Here is a 20,768-nt window from a genome sequence, read left to right on the forward strand (position 1 = left end):
AATTTCACTAGAAACAGTTATTTCAATCGTACTCAGCACATAACAGTGGGAAAAAAACAATCAATAAGATTGTTTAAAAACAAAATCAATAAAATACTATAAAATACAAATCACACATATATAAAATGCTTACTAATAAGAATATTTTATAACTTACATTTATAAACACTGTAAATGCTGTTGCTTAAAACTATACACCGAAACAATGAGGAAGAAAAAGTCCTTAATTCAAAGAAAAACTTTTCCTCAAGGCCAAATAGCATTCTTGAAATCCGTTATATTGAAATTGTTTAACAGTAATCGTATTATTACATATTAATAAATTCCTCAGAGGCCGAATTTTGATCCTAAAACTTTGGCTTCAAAAATATTAGGTAGGGATTAGCTAATTCGCTTGGCAAACGTTGTTTAAAAACTAACTGAGCATCATTACAAAGTGTCCAGCCTTTTTCACATTTTAGATAGGCAGTCTAATGTCCAGATGTTGTGGAAGGACCATCATGGAAAATTATTGCTACTGCTACAAAAGTCCTTCCTGATATTGATAGTTGACTTGCTACAACATGTTTTATTAAAGTTTCTAATTTTCTTCCATCAGCTGTACAATGTTACATCATTAAAATTATATATTGTCCATATCTTTGTATGAATAATATTGACAACATTTCTGGTTTGCATTGGCTGCACTCCATGTTCTGATTTGCTGCTTTAACTAGTTTATTGAAAGACACTGACTTACAGTATGGCAATGTCAAATATATAAATCTGTCAGTGTCTATGTTAGTGCTACATGTATACATACGCTTTTCACAATGATGTTCCCATTTATAACAAAGGCCAAAAAGGATTTCATTTTGTATACCTTCATTTTTCAATATGGTTAGGATATTCACTAGAAATTCCTGAGCATCTTGTTGGATACTTTGCGTAAATTGTGTAGAACCAGAACATACATCCAAAAGATTACGAATATCACAAATACTTTGTATTTTACTTTTATCAGTTCTCAATTTTTCATAAATGCAATACAACAATGAACAAAATCTTTCTTCCCGATTCTCTATAATTTGCTGTTGCAAACCTTCAAGAAAAAAACAACATTGACCACTACATTAGCATAGTAGTTGACACCTGAACTATTTTCAAACTGATAACCAACAATCTCTTCAACAGTGTCCTTTTTCTTTTTGCTTGCAATCACATCATTATCTTGTTTTTCCCTTCTCCATACCTTCACTACAGATTTTCTCATATCTTCTTTTTCAATCTACTACACACTTTTCAAATACAGGATATTGACCTAAATTGGGAGCATACACTCTTCTTAACCTATTATACTCTTTTACAAAGTTTGCATCTGCAGTAATCTTTGTGTAATCAAAATCAATCAAAAACAAACCACATAAAGTTTTGACTCGCGATAAAGCAATATATGTCATACCCTCTTTAAACACAGTATTTCTAATGTTCACCAAAGCACTTTCTACGCTTAAAACTTGAGATTTATGAATAGTCCCTGCATATGCCAGAGAAACTGGAAACTGTTTTCTACGGACAAATAAATCTTTAACAAGCAAAAAGCAAACTGAACAACAACCAATTTGTTTTACTTCTTCAATGTGATCAAATTACATTTTTTTAAATTCAATACCATCTTTATTCGGATAATTAACAAAATCCACAACAATGCCTGTTGCTCCATTACCTAGACCTTTTTCTACATCCAAATTACGCCTTAAAATTACCCGACAGTTTCTACATACATATAAATTCTTTCCTAAATCAGCAGTTTTATATATCGATTTTTCTGAAGAATCCAATTTTGTTTTCAACTTTTCTGTCAAAATAATAGTGATTCCTTCATGCTCAGTTTTATCAATTGCATGCACCAGGCATTACAAAGGTTAGAAAAAGGAGACACTTATTCACAAGTTTTTAAATCAGAAATGATCTTTAGTTTCTTAAGAATCAGAAATTATTCAAGGCACAAGAAAAATATATACAGCACGTAGGTAGAAAAAATTCAAATGACAACCTATAAAACTTGGTGCTCAAAATTTACAAGTGAAGGAGTGGCGACGCAAGTGAAAGTGGGTGAACAGCGATAAACGGCGCAAGTGAGCAAGGTGATATATACAGTGATTAGCTCAACAGGTGACACATATTCAAAACGACTTTATATAATACACATAGTAATTTTGATGTCACAACTAGATGCGCCTATAATTTGCGCTGTGAAGTCGACGGCGTTTCGGTCCTTATAGAATCTGGACCATCATCAGGACTGGGTTGTCTCATTTGTGGTGCTGTAGGGGACAATAGACATAGGGTGAGGTCCTAGGGTATTAGGTCAAGGGAAAATCGCGGGTCAATTAGTGAGGGGACCGGGAAAAGAAGTGTAGAAGGGAGCAATTAAAAATCCAGCACGGGGGCCCAAAATTATAATAGGGTGTGGTAAGGGAAAAGGACCGGCGTGACGAGTTAAATAATCACACAGAGGGGGAATAGCGTATTAGGTATTCAGCCCAGTGACCTACTAGTTGGAAGGTGTGACTACTGGTCGGCAAGGGGCAAAAGGAAAATAACCACCCATGCATATGTGATCTTTTACACAATTAACTCAGTGCCCGAAGTACCTGTATGCAGAAGTATTTTGGTGTCCTCATCCGAGGAACAGGCTCTGTAAAATCCTTACTTCTATATACTGTAATGAGGAGAAAGGGAATATTTCAGGAAAGGGGGGGATTCTTGTAAAACGTGTCCTACCAAGACTTTTTTATATCATACTGGCAGTTTTATATATCATACTGCAGGTAAATCGCATGGTACCTTAATCTTGGTCGTATTACTCATACACAGTGGGTAGAGCTCCTTGCCGTTCTTGTTTGGTAGACCTGAAACCAAAAACCGAAAGGAATGGTCAGAGTCTACGGTATACATGTATCCGTCACGGTGGTAGACGCGATGTAATAGCGGCTTACCGGAGTTCTCGAGGGTGCCAGACACGTAATGAATACGTATAGGCAGCCAGCCAAGGAGGTCAGGAAGCCCGCGGTTAGCCTCTCAGTCGATGCTGGAAGCAAACACTCGCCGGAGGGGAAAGTTACCAGGAGGAATCCCTGCGTGGCTAGGGGGCGGGGTCGACATTGGGAGGGCGGTGTCTGGGCGGGGCTGGATGGTAGGATGAAAACTTAAAGGGACAGCGCATGGAAACCACTAACAATAGTGAGGGGGGCCCAAGGGGACTTGGTTCACATGATACGACGTATACATCAGAGACTCAGACAGAGTATTGAGAGAGTCAGTCGTGGTCTCTCGCATCAGGTGTATCTAAAGAAATGTTAAGTGACATTTACATACACATCTATATATACAATTAAACATTCATATTGTAGGGCAATTGGTTCAAACAATTACTATGGACAGAACAATTCCATATAGCCATGGCCAAGGTGTTACTACAATGTAAGACGGAGATTCATAAGATGGACTTTATGCAGTATAATGTAACCAGCTATACATGAATTAGCACACCAGGTAGACAGACAAGAACAGGTATACAGAATTTTAAGGCTGCTAGGTGGTCACAGTACTATTCCACTCATCAAGAGTATTGAGTCCGGATGCCACAGAATCGCAAATGGTCATCCATTTACATTCAGCTTTATTCAACAACCTCTTTAGGTCCCCCCCACGCATAGGAAGTGAAGGATTATCAATCACTTGCCAGGTGATGTCTGTATCTCGGTGACCTGAATTGATGAAGTGTGGTACTAAGGGGGCAGTAAGTACTCTGCAATTGATCCTACTCTTGTGCTGAATGATCCTTTGTTTGATCATTTGGGTCGTTTGCCCTATATAGATAAGGCCACAAGGACATGTGATGGCATAAACCACATTTTGTGTTTTACAGTTGGTGTGTGTCTTCAGTTTATAAGTCCGATTTTTATAGGAGAAGACCTTGGTGTTTTTGGTCAATTCGCAAACACTGCAGTTCTGGCATTTAAAATGTCCCACCACTGGATCCATACCCCATGCAGCGGTGATAGTGTGTTTTTCCTTTATGGGCTGTGGCCATGTGATGGCATGTACCAGGTGATTAGCGATATTGCGGCCACGCTGGTAAGAGAACAAAGGTGGGTCCGTGAAGGATTCATGTATTCGGAGTATTGGCCAGTTCTTCCTAATGATTTTGTTAACTTCATTACTGTGTGGGCTGAACGTAGACACAAAAGGGATCCGATTCAAGGTCTTTTTGGGTTGTGATGAAAGGAGCGTCTCCCTGTGGCAGTACCATGCCCTTTTTCTGGCTTGAGTGACCAAACGTCGTGGGTAGCCTCTGTGGATCAGTTTATTTAATAGGATCTCTGCCTCCCTAAAATAGTCCTTTCGCCACTTGCAGTTACGTCTGATACGTAAAAATTGTCCATATGGTAAGCCATCACGTAAGCCTCTTGGGTGATAGCTTGAGTATTCCAACAAGGTATTTTTCTCCGTCGGTTTTCGGAACAGAGTAGTGCCCAATTTGCCATCTTCTTCATGAATTATCACATCCAAAAATGGAAGATCGTTAGCCTTCTTCTCATTTGTAAACTTCAAATGTTCCTGTGCCTGGTTAAGCCATTGGTTGAATGAGTTCAACGAGAGGGTATCACCATTCCAAATCAAGAGAATATCGTCAATGTATCGACGCCATAAAAAAATTTGTGAAAAAAATGGATTGGTAGATGTAAGAATTACAGATTTCTCCAGATCATGTACAAACAAAATTGAAAAGTTTGGAGCAAAACAAGCCCCCATGGCGACGCCCTTCACTTGTAGATAGAAGATGTTATTGTATAAAAAGTAGTTGTTCTGTAGGGCAATCCGTAGTAATGACATAACAAATTCCGTTGGAATCTTAATAGGGCGAGGTCTTGATTGAAGGAGTACCCGTATCACATTAAGGCCCTCATCATGTGGAATGTTAGTATAGAGGGATTCGATATCCATGCTTACAAGTAGTTGGGTTGTACTGTCATAAGGTAGATCCTCTATTGTATTTATAAGATCAGTGGTGTCACGAATGAAGGTATCAGTACAGGGAACGAATTCTTTGATAATCGCATCAATGTATTTTCCCAGCGGCTCCAGGATGGATCCACATCCAGATATTATGGGTCTCCCCGGGGGGTTGTGTTGATCCTTGTGTATCTTTGGTAAGATATACATCACAGGTGTTCTGGGGCTAGGGTTATTTAAGAATTCAAATTCCTTTGTCGTGATGATATTAAGATCCTTTGCTTCCTGTGTGACTGTCAGTATTTTCAGTCGGATATCTTCCAATGGATCCTTGGACAGAGGTTTGTAATGCCTGGAGCCGCTGGGAAAATACATTGATGCGATTATCAAAGAATTCGTTCCCTGTACTGATACCTTCATTCGTGACACCACTGATCTTATAAATACAATAGAGGATCTACCTTATGACAGTACAACCCAACTACTTGTAAGCAGATATCGAATCCCTCTATACTAACATTCCACATGATGAGGGCCTTAATGTGATACGGGTACTCCTTCAATCAAGACCTCGCCCTATTAAGATTCCAACGGAATTTGTTATGTCATTACTACGGATTGCCCTACAGAACAACTACTTTTTATACAATAACATCTTCTATCTACAAGTGAAGGGCGTCGCCATGGGGGCTTGTTTTGCTCCAAACTTTTCAATTTTGTTTGTACATGATCTGGAGAAATCTGTAATTCTTACACCTACCAATCCATTTTTTTCACACATTTTTTTATGGCGTCGATACATTGACGATATTCTCTTGATTTGGAATGGTGATACCCTCTCGTTGAACTCATTCAACCAATGGCTTAACCAGGCACAGGAACATTTGAAGTTTACAAATGAGAAGAAGGCTAACGATCTTCCATTTTTGGATGTGATAATTCATGAAGAAGATGGCAAATTGGGCACTACTCTGTTCCGAAAACCGACGGAGAAAAATACCTTGTTGGAATACTCAAGCTATCACCCAAGAGGCTTACGTGATGGCTTACCATATGGACAATTTTTACGTATCAGACGTAACTGCAAGTGGCGAAAGGACTATTTTAGGGAGGCAGAGATCCTATTAAATAAACTGATCCACAGAGGCTACCCACGACGTTTGGTCACTCAAGCCAGAAAAAGGGCATGGTACTGCCACAGGGAGACGCTCCTTTCATCACAACCCAAAAAGACCTTGAATCGGATCCCTTTTGTGTCTACGTTCAGCCCACACAGTAATGAAGTTAACAAAATCATTAGGAAGAACTGGCCAATACTCCGAATACATGAATCCTTCACGGACCCACCTTTGTTCTCTTACCAGCGTGGCCGCAATATCGCTAATCACCTGGTACATGCCATCACATGGCCACAGCCCATAAAGGAAAAACACACTATCACCGCTGCATGGGGTATGGATCCAGTGGTGGGACATTTTAAATGCCAGAACTGCAGTGTTTGCGAATTGACCAAAAACACCAAGGTCTTCTCCTATAAAAATCGGACTTATAAACTGAAGACACACACCAACTGTAAAACACAAAATGTGGTTTATGCCATCACATGTCCTTGTGGCCTTATCTATATAGGGCAAACGACCCAAATGATCAAACAAAGGATCATTCAGCACAAGAGTAGGATCAATTGCAGAGTACTTACTGCCCCCTTAGTACCACACTTCATCAATTCAGGTCACCGAGATACAGACATCACCTGGCAAGTGATTGATAATCCTTCACTTCCTATGCGTGGGGGGGACCTAAAGAGGTTGTTGAATAAAGCTGAATGTAAATGGATGACCATTTGCGATTCTGTGGCATCCGGACTCAATACTCTTGATGAGTGGAATAGTACTGTGACCACCTAGCAGCCTTAAAATTCTGTATACCTGTTCTTGTCTGTCTACCTGGTGTGCTAATTCATGTATAGCTGGTTACATTATACTGCATAAAGTCCATCTTATGAATCTCCGTCTTACATTGTAGTAACACCTTGGCCATGGCTATATGGAATTGTTCTGTCCATAGTAATTGTTTGAACCAATTGCCCTACAATATGAATGTTTAATTGTATATATAGATGTGTATGTAAATGTCACTTAACATTTCTTTAGATACACCTGATGCGAGAGACCACGACTGACTCTCTCAATACTCTGTCTGAGTCTCTGATGTATACGTCGTATCATGTGAACCAAGTCCCCTTGGGCCCCCCTCACTATTGTTAGTGGTTTCCATGCGCTGTCCCTTTAAGTTTTCATCCTACCATCCAGCCCCGCCCAGACACCGCCCTCCCAATGTCGACCCCGCCCCCTAGCCACGCAGGGATTCCTCCTGGTAACTTTCCCCTCCGGCGAGTGTTTGCTTCCAGCATCGACTGAGAGGCTAACCGCGGGCTTCCTGACCTCCTTGGCTGGCTGCCTATACGTATTCATTACGTGTCTGGCACCCTCGAGAACTCCGGTAAGCCGCTATTACATCGCGTCTACCACCGTGACGGATACATGTATACCGTAGACTCTGACCATTCCTTTCGGTTTTTGGTTTCAGGTCTACCAAACAAGAACGGCAAGGAGCTATACCCACTGTGTATGAGTAATACGACCAAGATTAAGGTACCATGCGATTTACCTGCAGTATGATATATAAAACTGCCAGTATGATATAAAAAAGTCTTGGTAGGACACGTTTTACAAGAATCCCCTCCTTTCCTGAAATATTCCCTTTCTCCTCATTACAGTATATAGAAGTAAGGATTTTACAGAGCCTGTTCCTCGGATGAGGACACCAAAATACTTCTGCATACAGGTACTTCGGGCACTGAGTTAATTGTGTAAAAGATCACATATGCATGGGTGGTTATTTTCCTTTTGCCCCTTGCCGACCAGTAGTCACACCTTCCAACTAGTAGGTCACTGGGCTGAATACCTAATACGCTATTCCCCCTCTGTGTGATTATTTAACTCGTCACGCCGGTCCTTTTCCCTTACCACACCCTATTATAATTTTGGGCCCCCGTGCTGGATTTTTAATTGCTCCCTTCTACACTTCTTTTCCCGGTCCCCTCACTAATTGACCCGCGATTTTCCCTTGACCTAATACCCTAGGACCTCACCCTATGTCTATTGTCCCCTACAGCACCACAAATGAGACAACCCAGTCCTGATGATGGTCCAGATTCTATAAGGACCGAAACGCCGTCGACTTCACAGCGCAAATTATAGGCGCATCTAGTTGTGACATCAAAATTACTATGTGTATTATATAAAGTCGTTTTGAATATGTGTCACCTGTTGAGCTAATCACTGTATATATCACCTTGCTCACTTGCGCCGTTTATCGCTGTTCACCCACTTTCACTTGCGTCGCCACTCCTTCACTTGTAAATTTTGAGCACCAAGTTTTATAGGTTGTCATTTGAATTTTTTCTACCTACGTGCTGTATATATTTTTCTTGTGGCTTGAATAATTTCTGATTCTTAAGAAACTAAAGATCATTTCTGATTTAAAAACTTGTGAATAAGTGTCTCCTTTTTCTAACCTTTGTAATGCCTGGTGCATGCAATATAATTTGTCTTTCTCATTCATACCTATTGGGATAATGTATTTGCTTTGAATCCTTTGAACCCCAATCCCGATTGGTTTATGGGTCACACTCCTGTTTTCACATACCAGTTTTATCAATGGCTTCCATTTTTATTATTTCTTCATTGTCCAGCTTCAAAAGTTGTTAGTTGAATATAGAACATTGTGGGCTAATGAGAAGCAGGAAAGCAAAGATTAAGGATTGAAAATGCTGTTTATTACTAAGTATTACACAAGAAACTTGAATAGCCAGTCACTGCCTATATTAGAACTCTCATTTGTGGATAGTTCACTGTTCCTAAAGTCTCTTAATAAACAAAATACTGGTTTCCACTTCCATCAGTGTTCAGTCTCGGTTTGTCTTTGGGGTTATCGTTCTGCTTAAAGAAAGCAGCAGGAGCGCAGCAGAGGAATCCATGCAGCGTAATGAAGAGAAAGATCTTTGTTAGGAAATTATTCTGATGGGTCCTGATGAGAGCTGGGAGGGGGTAGTGAGGGAGTAAAGCACACCACCGTCCGCCACTCGTGTACAACAGAAGGGCACTAGAAAGTGTTTGCTCTATTTATGAGCCTCCCTCCACCCGGTTCCCCAACTTCCCGCCCGAGGAACCTCTTTTAAACACACTTCCGAGACGAGCACATACTTGCCGCAGCCACGCACCTCCTGGAGCGTGGCTCGTTACCTCGTAGTGCCGGGTCAGGTCCGGTGCCTACTTGAATGGTCCTAGTTCCCTCTCTGGGCTCGCGTCCTCAGCTCTGCTCTTGACGTGAGTCCTGGATCCAAGGTCGGTAACGAGAAGGCTGGCTGGCAGTTTCGGGCTCCTTTCCTGCCGGTTGGCTTGCGCGGCGTCTTCTTCCTTCGGCCTCGATTTCAATCCGGAGGCTTGAGCATCAGGGTCAATAGGGTGTAGAGTTCTGGGAAGGGGGGTGGGGCCGGGATCCTGCAGGTTCAGATCCTTAAAGGCCCAGAGGACCTTGAAAGGAGTTTCCGACTGTAAAGAAAGGAGAGGTGAGATGTAGTGCGGAAACTCATCGCCTTCTACCTCCCTCATAGCATCGGTAGCTGGCACCTCATGACAAACACTCATGCAGAGTTGGCATTAAGCAGGTTACAGATTTGTTTTCTGCAATTTTCATATATGTTTTCTCAGGAACTACATTTTTATTTGGAAACAAATTGGAAAGTAATCAACTCTGCAAAGCTTCTCTGCCATGTTCTGTCAGTACGCCAAATCTTATATCTTGAAGAATAGTTCCATAATCAATATCATTTGCCTGTTGCATATTTGTAATGAGTTCCTTGTATTTAAAACATGACCAAATGTTTACATTTCCAACACTACCCGCATACTTTCTGGTGTCTTCATGTGCAAGTGTTTTAAATACTGGTTGTCCTTTTACGGGAGTAAGTTGCAGTAGATCTCCAAAAACTATAACATGTTTTCCTCCAAATAACACGTCATACTCTGTTTTAAGAATTTGCTGCATTTTTAAATGCACAAAGGCAAGCATTAAGTTTGAGACCTTGCTAACCTCATCAATAATCAGAAGTTTCATTTTCTTCAGCACTCTTGAAACTTCACAACAAGCTTCTCCAGGTAGCTTGTGATATTCCAATGTGTTTTCATGCTCCATAGGTAGCATCAGTAAACGATGTAATGTAATTCCTTTAACGTTGTGTGCTGCTAACCCAGTTGGAGCAGTTACAACACAAGGCAAATGTGATTCTGTTGTTTTCTGTAGATAACTGGTGATTACTTTAATTAAGAAACCTTTTCCTGTTCCAGCTTGTCCACTCACATGCATTCGGATAGGTTGAAAAGATGAGCATGTACATTCTTTCCATGAAGAAATCCATGATCAATGTGTTGTCTCACTTGCTGATATATTTCTTTCTGTTCAACATTTACTTGTTCTTCCAAGTTTGGTATGTCTGTTACATCTTCTTGGGCTTGATGCATTACTATTTCCACCTCATGCATGGCAATTGATGCTTCATTTTCAACAATTGGTTGACCTAGTGGATCTTGACTCAGCGCAGCAGAACTTTGACTGTCTTGAGAACTGTCTCTAGCAATCTCAGCTGCAATTGTAGCTTCTTGATCAATTTCATCGTTCAACATTTTCACATAATTTGCAAAAGCAGTGCATTGTATTGTATCTTTACAAGCATTGAATGAATCTTTATAGCTCTGAAAATCTCCCAGTAATTCCAATTCTGAACGCCATGGTTTGAGCAGTTGTAAAAGAGCTAAATAGTAAAATTCCCTTTTATCAACAGTGTACCAACTCAGCTTCCTGTGATTAATCTAATTTCTTTCAGTTTGTTTTACCAAACATCCTTCGGATCCAATCACTCCATATTTTCCATCATTGATGTTCTCAGTAGTATTCCGTTTAAAAGTGTAGTTTTGCAGCACTTAATAGAGACACATGTTCTCAAGATGATGACTTCTGTTTGGGTAATAAGTGACCAACATATTTGTTTCCAAAATATCTATACTTTCTGGATCTTTTTCTGCTAAATATTCAATTTCTTGCACAGATTTCAGTACTCGATTTCGCATTGCAGCAAGACCTAGACTCACCCAAATAATTCTTCTAGATTTGGAGTATAGACTTGCAGATGATAACCGATCTGAGCATTCATCTGCTCCAATTTCTCGATGGGATAACATCTTCAAACTGAAACTGCATACTTCCTTACTTAGACTCTTCTCGTGAGAAATCTCTTCCCACATTTCTTTCAATTCTGTCTTTTCTGATTTTGTAATGTAGGACGTTACATATCGAGCAACAGCAATCGAATTGTCCGCAACATATTGATTTTCCATATTAGCATTTCACATAGACAGAATAAGCGGATTGGAGTCATTTATGTATTTTGACTCTTTGATTCTTCTTAAATTGTAGGGATTTTTTGGAGACTTTCTTGTGATGACATGTCGCATAGCTGACATAAAGCTGTTCACTCTTCCTTTGGATATTACAGGACGTGGAAATTCAAACCGACATTTGGTATAAAACCTTTCCTTAAACTTGTACTTTCGTCGACAGTATTTTCCACATCGAAGGCTTTGGAATCATAAGACTTGTTGTCTTAAATTTTTTTCTTCTGTGCTTTTGGGTTCAGCACATGTAGCATGTTCTTCAATAAAAGACAAAACAGTATCATCTGGATCTTTTCCAAATTTTGGGGCATCCTTGATCCAAAACAGCATATGTATATGAGGAGCACCTCTTGCTTGATACTCCTTTCTCCATAAGAAATCCACACCTTCTCCAAGAGGAGGATTTTTTTTATTACAGATAAAAGACATCATAGCTTCAAATCTATGATTAAAATACCTGCATACATTAACAGGATCCAAAGAGCACAATTCTCCAGGTGTCTTGTATTCAATATTTTTTATATTGGAATTTGCCTCTCGAAGAAATTCAAGTAAATCATCCTAAACGTACTCAGCACAGCTTAGGGTAAGGAACCATGTAGGAGTTCCTAAGTTCCGTAGCATACATTTCAGTTCTCCATGACGACGGTACCTATATTCATTAGTACCATGCTGACATGCCATTAGATTAATCAGCTGAGATTCTAAATGATCATCCCTCTGGTGCACTTTATCCATAAAATCCTTAGCAGAAACATTTTTCAGATGTACCCCTGTTTTCAATATGTGAGTGACTGCATATAAAAGTCCAGACAAATCACTTTCAAACAAAAGATGAAATATTTAAGAGATACATTGTCTAAATCTTGGATCTTCTGCATATAATCTTGTTGTCTGATATTCAGATGCAGGAATTTCCACAGGTCGTTCATCGTATCGTCCTCCTTTTACTGTTGGAAACAACTGCGGAAAACAACAAGATTCCAAGCTCTCTTCCCATACACACATGGGACTTCCCTTTGCTTTTTTCATTTGAAACAACTCAATAGTGTTCCCCATCACTTCTTTTGAATGAAGTGGAAATTTCTTCACTTCTTGACATATCCACTTTTTCAATTTGTCCACTTGACGTTTCAGTATCTTCTGCTAAAACTATTTCTTCTTCTCCGATATACACATTTTTATAGTACTCATTGTTTTTTATTAAATACAAAGTCACCTTCTGCACTTTCCTAACATCCACTAACTCCTGCCAGATTGTCTTACTCTTAGTAGGAATGCCAATAACTAGAATCACTAGTGGTTCATTTTCTACACACTCTCCAACAATAGTTTCAACATTTTTCTTTAAATCTAATGGTAAATATACAACTCTTCCTTTTAATCCTCTCTGTAAATCTGAAGGAGGCAATTTACCTGTTTTAGGCTCCGTACGAACAATAGCCTGAAACAGATGCACACATTGAATAAGAATAGACTCATAGCTATTTAAATCTATCAATTCTGGAGGATTAGCAACCAACTCTAGATTATTATGGACAGCTCTAGGAGGCATTTTATTCTCTATTCTCATCTAATTTCTTATAACAATATTTACAAATACGCTGATCAGAACCCAAATCAAAACAATTCTCTACCAACAAATAAGTTTCAAATTCCTTCCACTTATCATTATTTTCTCTTTCACTTTTTAAATACAGATCAACACTCCTAGTCTGATTTTTATAGTGAGTTTGCCGGCAACAAATACAAGAGTAATTTGGCCTTTCACCTGAAATCTCCTTAAACTTTGTAATTTCACCTTCAAAATTTTTTGTACAACTATGTTCAACATTTTCTTCAATATTTTCTTCTATGAATGTCTAAGTTTCTTCACTCTCTTGTTCAGGACCAAAGTAACAAAACTCAATATCATCACAAATCTTCCTCATCTCTGAAACTGACCCACGTAAAAGAGCACTGTTCAACTCATTTAACTTTAGTGCTGGATTTTTTGCATAATAAAATCTTCTGACTAACTTCCGCATTTGAGTATGATGTACTGCCAACATCCTGAAATGATGAAAAACACTTTGACATACTTTTCTAGAAAGACAAGCCAGAGAATGACCTTGCAAACCAGTATTTTTTCTCACTCTGCAAAGGTCTAGCCTTTTCAACATCTTAATCTTTTGTCTTTTTTTACTTTATTCTCGTAAGAAATTACGTAAAAGATCAATATATTCTTATCGTACACTACAAATACTACTGACATCCCACGTGTACACTGGGGCTTTAGCACGTCTGCCTAGAACTTCTTCAGCTATCACTTCTTCTACATTTCTGTCAACCATTTTCTCTTTGTCAATTGGACAACCATTTCTAACCTCATAAGCTTGACCACTGGTGTCAACTGCATGCAACTAATTATTGGTCTGAAAATAACTCTCTTCATTAAAGAAAGGCTCTGAACTTGAACTGTGTTTACATTCACCCAAAGAAATCACAAAAATTAGTTCTGTTAATTACTCTTTTCCTCTTACTTTTGGCCTTCATTGAATGGATTGGTTTATCTAGTGATCGAATTCTGTATAAAACTAAAAAAAATAGTTTCCTTTTTACTTCACAAGCCTTTTCAACAATGGACTCAATATGCTTCTTCTTTTTATAAAATAGTGATCTCTTCAAATCTTTCGGCAAATTATGTACTACTCTATTATAAAATATTTTCTTTCGAATCTCTTTATACTGATTTTCTCTTCTTTTACCAAAAGGCGACTTTTTGATTCTACATTAGATTTTTTTCATTTACTATTTATCCTATTTGTTTTTTCACTGCTTTCAACATTCTCAACATTATTTTTCCGTCTACAAACATTTTTAATAAAGTTCTTAGTAATCTTACCAGAAGATTTTCTCTTTTTGGCCACATTATGTTGCTCATCCAATACGTGTTGTTGAGTTTTCTTTAAGTAAATATCCAGGAGCTCTCTTTTTCGCATTCGACCTCTTTCAGGCATGATAACGTTATTTTAATGATGATAAACAATAGCTGCAAAAAATTAACATAAATAAAAGTATATTACTAATCTTGTAAATTATACTTTTCTATTACTATAAAAACGCATTCTATATAAATACTGACAAAGAAATTGTATACTGTAAATACACATGTGAAAATAGTTACACTACACCACCTGCATAGTGCATAGGGGTTTGATGCACTCTGTGCCCTAAAGCCTTGCTCACTATATGAGTACATGCAAACTAACTGAATAATTAGAATAGTACAAGAAACAATACTAAGTTAATTTATAACTAGTTGAATTTTAATTTACTGAATGAATTAAAACATAGTACTGAAAGATTCACTATGGCATAGCAAGAGCAGTGACAAGGTGTTTGCTGTAGTGTAGATATATTGACTAGAGAATTGTATGCCTGAAACACAACTGTAAAGGTGATTAGACAAGTACATGCATTGGGGCTTATTTACAAGCCTCTTGCGCCACGTTTGCGTCATTTTTAACATGGGAAAAGTGACGCAAAAGTGGCGCAAGGGGCTTGTAAATCTGCCCAATAGTGTATAGGAGTTTAAAACAGTCCATGTCCTAAAGCATGTTTTTTTTTAAACTAAACGGAGAAATGTGTGCAGAGTGCATGGATCCGCCGTAAAAAAAATAAAAACGAAGGGGCATATTATCAAGCAGAGCGATAAAATTATCGCCGCTTTAGTGGCATAAAACTGCAGCTAAAGCGGCGATAATGGGCTTGATAATATGCCCTTGAGTATTCCAATAGAAGTCCATGTTCTGGTGTGAACATGGGCTTCTATTGGAATTCAATAAACAAATGGAGAGAGTAAAGGGATTTAATCCACCAAAGTGGACGGAAAAGTACTTCTGGTCCCCTAGGCTAGGTATCTATATAACAAAAAGGAGGAGTACCACCTAAAAAAGGCTCGAAGAGCGATTTTGGTGGGATGATTTTCTAATGCAACACAAGGAAGAGAGTCCTTCTTTGGTTTTAATAAACCCATCACTCACCGACCTGGTCGGTGACATGCTTCATCATCGGGGCCACCTTGACAGCCGAGTGCCATCAAGGTGTGTGCGACACCTGAAATACAGTGGAGCTGGTATATGAGTGATGAGTGCAAGAAAAAAAGGTGGGTGTGTTAAAAATTGGCCTGGTATGGCTTATAGGTGAATTTTTTTTTATTCTTAAGACTACTGGACAATATTAAAAAGTATGTGTCAATACAATAGTAGGTTTAATTATGACCAGGTGTATCTGTAATGTAAGTGGAAGTGCATGTTTCAAACCGTAATGGGAATTACCGGTTTTTCTTCAGGACCAAGAAAGGAAATGGGTGGTCAGGGTAAACTAACACCCTGCCATACCGTCATTCCTTTGTTCCCCAGTAACAAAATAGTGTTACAGGGCAAAAACCAAGTGTAACCCGGTGGTGGTTACGCTGGGAATAAAAAGACCTGTGGAGAGAAAGAGTATGAGTCACAAAGAAAACTCGTTACATGCCTGCAACGTAGTGAAGTGACGGAATCTGCTGTCTCTGTGAGTCATCCCACACTGAGTTAATGCGGACTAATAGAGTGCATTGTGCTGCTCAAATACGTGAAAGTGGCGTACTGGCGCATTACAGCCAATGTGGCTTCCTGGCACACCTATCAATAGTAGTGTGCGTGGTGAGAATGATCCGTGATTCATTTGTCACTAGCATCCATTAGCTCTAGGTGCGTGACTATGCAACAATCACATCCTTATAAGTGAAAGGAATAACGACGTGCTATTGCTTCATCATGATCCAAACAGGACAGTACAAAACAGACACGACATGTAACACGCAGTAAAAAAAGTGCTTACTCCTAATTAAGGGTCATTAGGCTGCACGGGATGAGAGGGAAGGGAGGCCACTGTTGGAAAACATATTCTGCAATGGAAAGAGAGAAGGCTTAGTACCGGGTTGTGTACTTCAGGGTACTGGAAAGGTTCGGATGAAGAAACGGACGGATTCACGTTTCATCCGGGGACAAAAGGATTCTACTTACAGTTTTCATGTGGTATAGTCAACCGGTATACCTAGTATGCCACTCCATGCGCCCGTAGTGAGAGCGAATAGTGAACCGGGTTAAGGCCCCGCCATCGTGGTCGAGGTGGGCGTGGCCGTCTCAGCGTGATGACGTTACGCGCCTCCCGAAGCCTTAGTATGGAAGCCTCTGAGGTACACGCGGATACGTTACCATGGAGATGCCGCCGTGTACAGGAACACAATGAGGCAGGAAACACTGCAATAATGACTACATATTAGGCGCCACGGACCAGTGAAGCGCCTAAAAACTTAGACAAGAGGTGAGGGTTCCGAAAAAACAAGTCTCCTTCGTTCGATGATTACAAAAAAAGGGGGGGGGCAAGGAATGGTACTACTTAGGTACCTACACTAAGGGTTGTACTGTAAATATAATACAGGGCTGATGGGTGCGATATTTACCACACGATAAAATAAAGCTGGGGGTTTGGCTTATTGTATGAAAAAATGGGACAGATAGGGAAGAAGGGGGGGGTTGTTGTATTGCAGATTTTTAGGACAAAGGGCTGGGTATATCTTGATAAAGAGGAGGTGCCACAAACGTTTTTGAGGTGAAGGTTTTATAGAACATTCGCCCATGGTATGGTATCGTTTAATCCATTGATATGTGTAGATAGTCTGTAGACCCATCTTTGTTCTTTTTCATACAGACGTTTCTGTAAGTTGGGGCCAGGAGATAGCTGTTCAATGATAGTCCATATCATGTCGTTTGGTGTATGATTGTTCTCTATAAAGTGGTCCGTTAGCCTGGTCGCACTTTTCTTGCAGCGAATGGTGCTGCGGTGTTCACAAATTCGCTGCTTTATCTTGCGGGTGGTCATTCCTATGTACTGTTTTTTGCATGTACATTCAATTAGATAAATCACATTACTAATGTTGCAGTTAGTATGGGAAACTTGTCTCCATACTTTCCCTGCTTCAAGGTCCAATGTTTTTGTATTTCTCGTCAGGTGGCAAACGAAGCAGTTTCCGCAGCGGTAATGTCCAGTGACATTAGGGAGGCCCCAAATTCTGGTGATGGATTGATTGGCAGGAACAGTCCTTGTTTTGGGCCTGGTGTTGACCAGAGTGTCCTTTAAACTGTGAGACTTCTTGAAAGAAAAAAGGGGTTTCTCCCAATGTAGATTTCCAGTGTTTATGATCGCCCAGAGTTTGTTTATACTCCTGGTCACTTGATTTGATATTGCGCTAAATGTGGTCACTCATGTCAAGGGTATGGAGTTGTTGGCGGTAGTTGTCTCTTCAAGAAGTGCCTCTCTGGGCTGATTTCTGGCCCTCTTCTGGCATTTGTTTACAATTCTATTTGGGTATCCACGCTTTTGTAGTTTCTCAGATAAATCATTGGCTTGTTCTTTGTATTCAGACAGTTTGCTGCAGTTCCTGCGCAATCTAAGAAACTGTCCATATGGCAGGTTTTCTCTAGCCGGTTATTTTCCTTGCTGATCACCACATCCAGGAACACAATCTTGTTTTTGTCATAGCAGTTTGTGAATCTAAGGTTCTCATCGCAGGTATTTATCCAGGAGATAAATTGGTCCAATTGTTCGACAGGTCCTTGCCAGATTGCTAGGACGTCGTCGATATAACGCTTCCAGAATGTCAGGGGTTGACATCATTCAAGATAAACTTTTTTTCGAAATCGTACACGTACAACCCGGCCACGCTGGGGGCAAAACACTGCCCATTGATGTACCCCCCGTCTGTAGATAAAGGGTACCTTCGAATTCAAAGTAGTTGCATTTCAATGCCATCTTCGCACATTCCAGAATGAAAGCTCTAGGTGTATTGAAAGACCAATCAGTATTTGCCAAGGTGTTTTCAAGAACTTGGATGGTGTCATCTTGAGGTATACTAGTGTAAAGACTTTCAATGTCAAAACTTAGTAGGACAGTGTTTTCGTCTACAGCTAGATTTTGCAATAGGTTCAGTAGACTCTTGGTGTCTTGTAGATACGTAGCCGTGTTTTGGACAATAGTCTTTAAGAAGAAATCACAATCTTGGATCCTGGATGTGGTGATCAGCAAGGGAAATAACCGGCTAGAGACAAGAACTCACTACAAACCGACTGCAAAGAACAATCTATTGAGGTTTGAGAGTTTCCACCCTCGCCCACTCAGGGAAAACCTGCCATATGGACAGTTTCTTAGATTGCGCAGGAACTGCAGCAAACTGTCTGAATACAAAGAACAAGCCAATGATTTATCTGAGAAACTACAAAAGCGTGGATACCCAAATAGAATTGTAAACAAATGCCAGAAGAGGGCCAGAAATCAGCCCAGAGAGGCACTTCTTGAAGAGAGAACTACCGCCAACAACTCCATACCCTTGACATGCGTGACCACATTTAGCGCAATATCAAATCAAGTGACCAGGAGTATAAACAAACACTGGGCGATCATAAACACTGGAAATCTACATTGGGAGAAACCCCTTTTTTCTTTCAAGAAGTCTCACAGTTTAAAGGACACTCTGGTCAACACCAGGCCCAAAACAAGGACTGTTCCTGCCAATCAATCCATCACCAGAATTTGGGGCCTCCCTGATGTCACTGGACATTACCGCTGCGGAAATTGCTGCGTTTGCCACCTGACGAGAAATACAAAAACATTGGACCTTGAAGCAGGGAAAGTATGGAGACAAGTTTCCCATACTAACTGCAACAACAGTAATATGATTTATCTAATTGAATGTACATGCAAAAAACAGTACATAGGAATGACCACCCGCAAGATAAAGCAGCGAATTTGTGAACACCGCAGCACCATTCGCTGCAAGAAAACGGACCACTTTATAGAGAACAATCATACACCAAACGACATGATATGGACTATCATTGAACAGCTATCTCCTGGCCCCAACTTACAGAAACGTCTGTATGAAAAAGAACAAAGATGGGTCTACAGACTATCTATCAATCAATCAATCAATCAAGGCATTTATATAGCGCACTACTCACCCGGAGGGTCTCAAGGCGCTAGGGGAGGGGGGGGTCCGCTACTGCTCGAACAGCCAGGTCTTGAGCTGCTTCCTGAAGGCAAGGTGGTCCTGGGTCAGGCGGAGGTGGGTCGGGAGGGAGTTCCAAGTCTTGGCAGCCAGGTAGGAGAAGGACCTTCCTCCTGTGGTGGCTCTTCGGATGCGGGGGACGGAGGCGAGGGCGTGGCCGGTTGATCGAAGCTGGCGTATGGGGGCGTAGAAGTTGAGGCGGCTGTTGAGGTATCCTGGGCCTTGGTTGTGTAGGGCTTTGTGTGCATGGGTGAGGAGACCGAAGGTGATTCTCTTGTTGACCAGGAGCCAGTGCAGATCTCTCAGGTGTCCGGAGATGTGGTTGCGTCGGGGGATGTCCAGGATGAGTCGTGCAGAGGCGTTCTGAATCCGCTGGAGTCTCTTCTGGAGTTTGGCGGTGGTTCCGGCGTAGAGGGAGTTGCCATAGTCCAGACGGCTGGTGACGAGGGCCTGGGTGACCGTCTTCCTGGTCTCGGTGGGGATCCACCGGAAGATCTTACGTAGCATGCGCAGGATGTTGAAGCACGACGAGGAGACGGCGTTGACTTGTCTGGTCATGGAGAGGGAGGAGTCCAGGATGAAGCCCAGGTTGCGTGCGTGGTCTGTTGGTTTGGGTGCATTGCCCAGGGCGGGGGGCCACCAGGAGTCGTCCCAGGCGGAGGGTGAAGGTCCCAGGTTGAGGACTTCCGTCTTGTCCGAATTCAGTTTCAGGCGGCTGTTCATCATCCACTTGGCTACGTCTGTCATCCCTTTGTGTAGGTTGGCTCTGGCGGTGGCGGGGGAGAGGATCAGCTGGGTGTCGTCGGCGTAGGAGATGATGTTGAGGTTGTGTTGGCGTGCGATGGCTGCGAGGGGGCTCATGTAGACGTTGAAGAGGGTTGGGCTGAGCGAGGAGCCTTGGGGAACGCCGCAGATGACTTCGGTGGCTTCTGATCTGAACGGGGGGAGGCGGACTCTCTGTGTCCTTCTGGCGAGGAACGAGATGATCCTTTCCAGTTCCTTCTCCTGGATTCCGACGTTGCTGAGGCGCCGCACTAGGGTACGGTGGCAGACAGTGTCGAAGGCCGCGGAGAGGTCTAGGAGGATGAGGGCCGCTGTTTCTCCGTTGTCGAGCAGGGCTCGGATGTCATCGGTGGCTGCGATCAGGGCTGTCTCGATGCTGT

Source organism: Lissotriton helveticus, chromosome 3_1 (genome assembly GCF_964261635.1).
Source record: "Lissotriton helveticus chromosome 3_1, aLisHel1.1, whole genome shotgun sequence".
In the NCBI taxonomy this organism is placed as follows: domain Eukaryota; kingdom Metazoa; phylum Chordata; class Amphibia; order Caudata; family Salamandridae; genus Lissotriton; species Lissotriton helveticus.